Source organism: Agrilus planipennis, unplaced genomic scaffold, assembly GCF_000699045.2.
Source record: "Agrilus planipennis isolate EAB-ADULT unplaced genomic scaffold, Apla_2.0 scaffold451, whole genome shotgun sequence".
Lineage (NCBI taxonomy): Eukaryota > Metazoa > Arthropoda > Insecta > Coleoptera > Buprestidae > Agrilus > Agrilus planipennis.
In genome coordinates, this window is record NW_020439146.1 from 36,122 (window position 1) to 43,628 (window position 7,507).

At 37.5% G+C, this 7,507-nt stretch overlaps 2 long non-coding RNA genes across 11 annotated transcripts; both read right to left on the minus strand.

Annotated features, from left to right (window-relative positions):
* Positions 1-522: 522 nt before the first annotated feature.
* On the minus strand, positions 523-1,531 carry LOC112905427. Its single transcript, XR_003231778.1, has 2 exons — positions 1,284-1,531; positions 523-1,227 (listed from the first exon to the last, which is right to left on the minus strand). It is a non-coding gene; the product is annotated as an uncharacterized LOC112905427 (long non-coding RNA).
* Positions 1,532-1,572: 41 nt separating this feature from the next.
* LOC108743482 lies at positions 1,573-7,092 on the minus strand. Of its 10 annotated transcripts, none has more exons than XR_001938834.1 (8): positions 6,905-7,092; positions 6,141-6,834; positions 5,582-6,070; positions 4,792-5,484; positions 3,932-4,730; positions 3,570-3,874; positions 3,094-3,510; positions 1,574-3,033 (listed from the first exon to the last, which is right to left on the minus strand). It is a non-coding gene; the product is annotated as an uncharacterized LOC108743482 (long non-coding RNA). The 10 variants fall into 10 exon arrangements; XR_001938835.1 differs by having other exon boundaries at positions 4,792-5,505; XR_001938839.1 differs by having other exon boundaries at positions 3,932-4,448; positions 4,504-4,730; positions 4,792-6,070.
* Between the last annotated feature and the right edge of the window lie 415 nt (positions 7,093-7,507).

Consider the following 7,507-nt stretch of genomic DNA (forward strand, 5'->3'; position numbering starts at 1 on the left):
CCAACCTAATTGTACTACTGTGAAAACTATTACTGGTTTAGATTTACTTATTTGCCCTTAAAGGTTATTTAACAAATGCAGTTAATCAATTAGGAATTTCTAGAATGTAACTAAATGGCTGTTTTTCCTCTCCTAATACTCTCCCATTTCTGATATATGAATTTTTCACAATTTTACAGTTGCCTTTAAAATATGGCGCTTCAGTTTTATTATTATGGTCGTAATTATCTATAAATCAGCATGTAGGTACATATGTAGAAATTACGTTGTGTAGACAGATCAACATGCAATTGTTATGATATACGTACGTAAAATATCTCTTATCTCAAAAGAGTTCGTTTTCTAGTAAGTGTTTTTAAGAATACTTAAATTACAGGTGCTTATATGAAATGTAACATCCATATACTTAATGTCGTCAGTCAATATTTGTCACATCAATAGAAATGAGCAGCCATAATTCAGTCACTTATAGGGATATTGTAAAATAATTAAACCTTAGAGGTATATTAAAAATGTCATAAAGACATAAGACGGTATCTCTTTATTGCAGAGTAACATTAAATCGTATAATTTACATTGATGGCTTACCGTTGCCTACAACTTCACTGGGCGTTCAACAATTGCGCTCAAATAAAAACAATAATAACAATTGTTCAAAAAAGGTAACTTGCACTTACCATCTACTTGAAAGTCAACCTAATCAAAACATTAGTGTGACACATAGCTGCAGGTACTTACTAACGGAAGGCTTACATTCAGGAAATTATAAATAAAAATACTCATTGGCCAAATGAGTGTATCAGCTATCAGTTATTATAAACGTTGACATTTAATGAATTGCATACCTTTTGTGAGTAAAAACCAATACATAATAAACCTATTCATTTATTCTTATAAAAAAAAAGTATAGGGCCAAGGGAAAAGATATTTTAATAATATTCATTAAAAAAAAATAACCCATTACCAACAAAACAGGGAAGGAAATTAAATACAGCATGTTCATTTTTTTTTTTGAGTACCATGTTATTTTTCTACATAATCGCCTTCCTCCTCAATTACTCACTGTTTTTTTATCACAATTATGTCTATTTTCCGAAACAGTCAACTGACCACTGCCGTGAATTACTTGCTGTCCCATTATTTTAAAAGAGGGAAAATATGGTAATCACTGCGTTAGATCTGGGGAGTATGGTAGGTTAGGCAAGGTTAGGTATACTTCATGAAGCACTGCAGAGTAAATAGATATAAAAAGTGAAAGATGGTATCTGGAATATATCTATTACCGTATGTTTTACGATTAGCCATGTAACTAATGTGTTTTCGACTAACGCTTCACCATCTAAAGCATATAACATCAAAATCAGACCGCTATAATTATACGTCTGGATCAATAGAAGATACATACCTTCTAGGCCTACAAATACTTTATTATTAGGACATTCATTTATTTTTTCCAGTTAATTGTAGGTAAACATTTTATCTTCATTTAAGTCCAGAAATATTTGCTTGGTTAAAACGTGATCGGTTGATTTTACTAAAGTAAAAGTAACTTGGATATTATATATATTATATATTCAGTTACACATTTTTCTTAATAGACAAACTGTATTGTAGTAAAATCGAAGAAGAGCACTTTTAAGAAAAAATAATTGAAATAATAAATTACATTAAAAACAAGTTATCCTCAAATTTGTTTAATTTTTGTTCTGCTGTTGCTGTATATTTATAAAATTCATTACCTTTAAAAAAATAGTATCTCCATGTGAATATCTATGTGCCTACCAAATTTTGTTCAAATTGCAGGCCGCATCTTCCAGTTGTTTCAAAAAAGCTGTACCTTTTAAGAATTGTTGTCGATATAAGGATCTTTGTTTTAATCCGAAACTGCTGCGGGTATAGTTTTTAAATAACAAGCCAAAATTAAGCTATGGAAAAACTCACTGACGTACGTACTTAACCGTTCAAAGTTTTACAGATTGTATCTATCGGTAGGACTGGTCTTCAGCCTTCTCATATGTAAAATACATCAAAAATTAGTACTTTCATTAGACTATACGCAAATAGAATACACATTTTTAAATAAGGATAAAAGAAATGGATAATTGAATTAATTTTGAATTAACTTACGTATTAGGTAGTAAGTTATTAATGCACTACACTAATGTATTGAATTTAATGTTAAAAAAACTCAAAGTGCCTCAAAGATTAACAAATTACAACATGTCTATTTTTCTAAACGCACACTTGCGACTACGATGTTTTAATCGCACGACGGTAATCACAAGTGTGTGCCTAGCCTTAGTAAAATTGTACGAGCTCATTTAAGGAATCAAAGAAAATCGTCCTTTCGTGGTCAAACGGCTCCATTTGGTATATAATTCGGTTTAATCATCCCAACATAATCCTATAAACCTGTAGTTATTGTATATACACCTATTGGTAGACAAAAGAGACTAGTATAAATGTACAATCTAAATAGAGTGAGTCAGATATTCTACAAAGAAGCAGGAGATGGCGCGTAGTGGCGGGCTTGTGGCGGTCTCGACTTCCCGCTCTCATAAACGTACGGATAAAGTCAACAACGAGGTTGCACACAAGCGCCGCTAGCGCAAACGGACACTAATTCCGCGCGTCGAGTCGGTGTCCACTACCACGAAAGTCTATAGGAAGTGCTCGCCAAATTTGTAACCACTGGACGAAGTCAAGCGCGAATTAGAACCTGTCACTAAGTTTATTCACCCTGACGCAGACGATTAGCCAGGACGTGGCATAGTTATTTCTTTTATCATTTATCATCTTCACATGTATCAGACCAACATTCAACTTTTATGAATCTTTTGTATCTTCTTTCCTTGTTATAAATTAATATTATTGCCTGTACGCTTGGGGCTGTATATATTAATAAACATTTACATGGCGCGTTATATTAGGACCCTATATTGGTGACTCCGAGCCTAAGGATCCGGCGAAATATCCTCCATTCAAAATTGCAAACTCCCGTCCTTCTGGAAGGACCACCCGGAGACGTGGTTCCTGCAAGCAGAATCAGTTTTTCAGTCATTTAACGCACGAGCCGACACTGCGAAATACCACCTAATCGTCAGCAACCTGACTCCAGAGGCATTGTTAGCTGTCACCGAAATTATCAAATCACCACCCATTACATATAAGTACAATACCCTCAAAACTGAGCTTGTTAATCTCCTAACTGATTCGGCAGATAACCAACTACACAAAGTTCTGGCTGAACTCGAGCTTGGCGGTAGAAAACCTTCAGAGTTGCTCAGGCTTATGCGGTACATGATAAGCTCCCAAGCCCCTGAGAACGCTCTATGAGTCCACTGGTTAGCATTACTTCCTTCGATCGTCCAAAAATTGCTATTTGTTTTCCAAGCCACGTCATCATCCGATGAACTTGCTGAATTATTGCATTTCGTGATGAATGTTACCACTCACTCCAGCTATCCTTCTGCCTCTGTTATGGCTGAACTCAAGGAGATTAGAAAAGCGCTTGAAAACAGAAAACAACAAATTGAATAAACTTATCTAAAACGATGATCGTGGCAGACCTCGCTCACAATCCAGCACCAGAAAGCTGCATATTTCACCGGTAGGACACTGCTACTATCACCATAATTTTTGTAATCGCGTGCGACGTTGCAATAAGCCCTGTACATTCAAGCCTACTTCAGATCAATCGCCTTCGCTGGAGGGAAACTAGCAATGCTGTCGTCAGCAACGGCGGTAAGCGACAACAACAGCAATGAATCATTAAAAGATACCGCCTTTTCGTCAGCGATAAGCGCAGCAGTTTGGTATTCCTGTGTCTGGACCCATACTTTCCATTATCCCACATTCTTGTATTCATCACAAACTGAAAATGACGGACTACAAACTGTTTTCTGCCAAAAATTCCACTATTAAGACTTACGGTAGACACCATCGCTTTCTACAATTTGGCCTTCTCCAAGATTTCAAATGGTTATTCATCCTTGCTGATATCAATCATCAATGCAAGCTTTTTGGCCTATTTTGGACTACTTATCGATGTACAAGGCCAGTGTGTCATCGACAGAACCACCAGACACACTGTGAATGGTAACATTGCAGAAGCATTAATGCACAGTATCTCTACCACAGCTTCCTCTCATGGTTCTTCTACCGACACCATAAAACCACCGTACAGGCAGCTCCTACAAAAATTTGACGATATCACTCTGCCAAAGCCAATTCCAATCATTCACAAGTTAAATTTCGTCACCACATCCTCACTTCTGAATGACTTGTGACGAAACGTCCTAGGTGAGATTTACTTAGCAGCTAAAGCTGATTCCAATCTTTTGCTTCAGCATGGCAGTATTAGATTCTCGAGCAGTGAATGGGCAAGTCCAATCAATATGGTGTCCAAAAGACATAGTGGTTGGCGCTCAATGTGTGATTATCGCCGCCTAAATAAGCATACAGTGCCAGACAGTTACCCAATTCCATTAATCCATGACTTACTACACCGTGCTCAACATTCTTAACCTAGCCTACTATCAAATTCCATTCGGTCTGAGTTTTGCATGATGGTCTCAGAAATGCTATCCAAACCTTTCAACGTCACATGGATAACATTCTTCGCAACGTAGACTTTGCCTCTTGTTTCATTGAGGACTTTTTTCCAAATCCCCCGAAGAGCATGTCAAGCATTTGGAGGATATTCTCAAGATATGATGCAAGAGAATAACCTGGTTATTAATCCATAATATAATAACATAGTATTGCTTCGGCAAAGAAAAAGTATTTTACCTGGGCTATCATCTTGACAAACATAGATTCACAACTCCATCGGAGAAGGTGGAAGCCATCCTGAAATTTCCAACCCCTGAGACTATTTCTGATCTCCGACGTTTTCTTAATTAACTTAACTTAATTATTACCGTCACTGCATCCCAAGCGCCTCTACCATTCAGGCACCTCTCAATGGGCTGTTAAAGAATGTCAAGAAGCACGACAAGACCAAAATTAATTGGACGCCTGAGCTTAAAGCTGCGCTAGAACAGTGCAAGTCCAGGATATCATCACCCGTTGTCACTGTGTTTTTGTCACCTTCAGCATTTATCGCTCTATATACAGACGCTTTCGACCATGTCATTGATGCTTCATTAGAGCAATTTGAAAATGGTATATGAAGGCCTATTGGTTTTTACTCTAGAAAACTCATCAAATTCTTCCGCTACATTCTGGAAGGTCGCTCATTCGTGATCAAGACTGATCATCGCCCTTAGTGCACACTTTTGCTCAGAAAGTAGAAAAAACGTCCCTCGACAGCTCAATCAGCTCAGCTTCATCTCTGAATTCACCACTGAGATTGTTTATGTAAAGGGCGAAGAGAATTTTGTTGCGGATGCCCTGTCGAGAGTTAACGCCATCAACATGCCCACAGCGCTAGATTTTCAAACGATTGAAGACGCCAAACAACTTGATCAAGTGCTTCAGGATCTATAAAATGATGACTATACTCTGAAACTTCAGCTTCTTAATCAAGGTCATATCATTTACTGTGACAACTCAACTAGCAGGATTCGACTGTACTTACCTGAACCTCTTCGCAAACAAACTTTCAACGTCTTTCACGAACCTTGTCATCCCAGTGGCCACACTACAGCTCGTCAATTGAAGTTCGTTTGGCCTGACCTCCAATGGTCCAGGGAATGCATCGAGTGCCAGCGTTCCAAAGTCCAACGACACAACCGCATTTGACTCGCGACACATCGACGTCCCAGACTGTTGCTTTGATCACATCCATCTGGACATCATAGAACTTCCAGAGGTCAACAGTTTGGTACCACTCTCACGACTACTACCGACCCAGTTTGAGTCAAGTCAACGTATACACACTGCACCATACCATCATCAGTCAAATAGGCTTATTGAGCGTTGGCACAGAACTTTTAAAGCCGCCTTAATGTGTGGTGCTTCTGAATCTTGGCTACACTTGTTACCAACTGTTCTTCTTGGTCTTCGCACCTATTTTTCAAAGAAGATCTCAATGCATTCCAGGCGAGTTCTTCTTGGATGTTTTTTCCTGAAAAAGTTTAGAGACTACATTAGAATAGAGAGTCCTACTCCCACTACACACCGTATGACACTCTGACCTTTCATTCTGAAGAATTTCTACACATGTTCCCATGTTTTTCTCCGAATTGACGGAGACGTTAGACCCACTTTGTTCTGGTCCGAATAAGATTATCAGAAGAATCAATGACCGTGTCTTCATCATCGACATCAACTGGATGGAGAAAGCTATATTAATCGTCGTTTGAAACCTGTTTTCTGTGTGAAAATCGGTTCCGACGGGAGGGGGCAATCTCATCTCTTCTTTCATTATTTGGATGAACCCAAATTAGTTTTACGTTTTCATTTGACAACTAAATAACAATAACGCTAAAAGATCGAAAAGCTCCCCCGTGTGAAGCTAATGAGCCTCCCGAGTACGTGACATACCCCTTGCTACAACCAGGCTTCTACACAACTAAATAATTTTTCTTGTACTAATTATTTTGAATTTTCTATTTTCTGATTTTTTTTTACTTTCCTTTGGGTGTAGTTTCCCAATTATCTTTTCCTTCTTTTGTATTACAGCTACCGTAGCTTACATTGTTTTCTTTTAAACTTTTATCGTCCATTTACCTTCTTTTGTTTGAATCAGATGTTTTCATGCTTGACCTATAGTTTCCCGCTGACAATTTTCCTTTCTTTTCAGCGAATTTAACGTTAAAGACGATTTCGTTTTTTTATGTTGTACGAGGATTTGTAATACATTACTCGATACGATCCCGGACTTGGCTTCTAAAAAAAAAAAAAAAGAAGAAGGAAGGTTAAATACTCCGAAAGGATGGCCACTTAAAAAGATACTAACAGCCAAAACCTACGACTTGCCTCACGGCGTGCCCTTTTTTCCCTTTGTCAAAGTCGCTTCGACAAAAACCGATAATACAGATACAATAAACATCATGGTGAGCTCGATCTTCCAAAAGTCAAAACTGCGATTACTGAATTAGTTGAGCAACTTAAAAATGCCACCACTACAAAAATTTTATTCAAATTACTAGTTATGAAGATTGGAAAAACTTTGGCGGTTGTTGTAGAACAAACAGAATAGCTCAAAACCCCAACGTCAAAACACGACACTGTAGTTGTCCGAAGCACTTTTCGGTAACAAAGTTACCTTCTTCAGGGACTGAAGTAAACTAAACCTAAATGAGAACTAATCCTAATTTATACTGATAGTTGTTAAGGTTCAGTGAACATGACCCGAAGCCAACAAGGTAGATGTTCAATGGACCTTAACATCATCATCATAAACGTAATTAAACTAAACTAAATAGCGGAGATCCAGGGATGGGACCGTTGTCATTGTTAAGAACAATTTGTTTATTTTTATAAATGTATAAACTTTCAAAACTGTTTAGTAAACGATTATTCCTAACTTCTTTAACTAACTTAAGGTTATTAATATTAA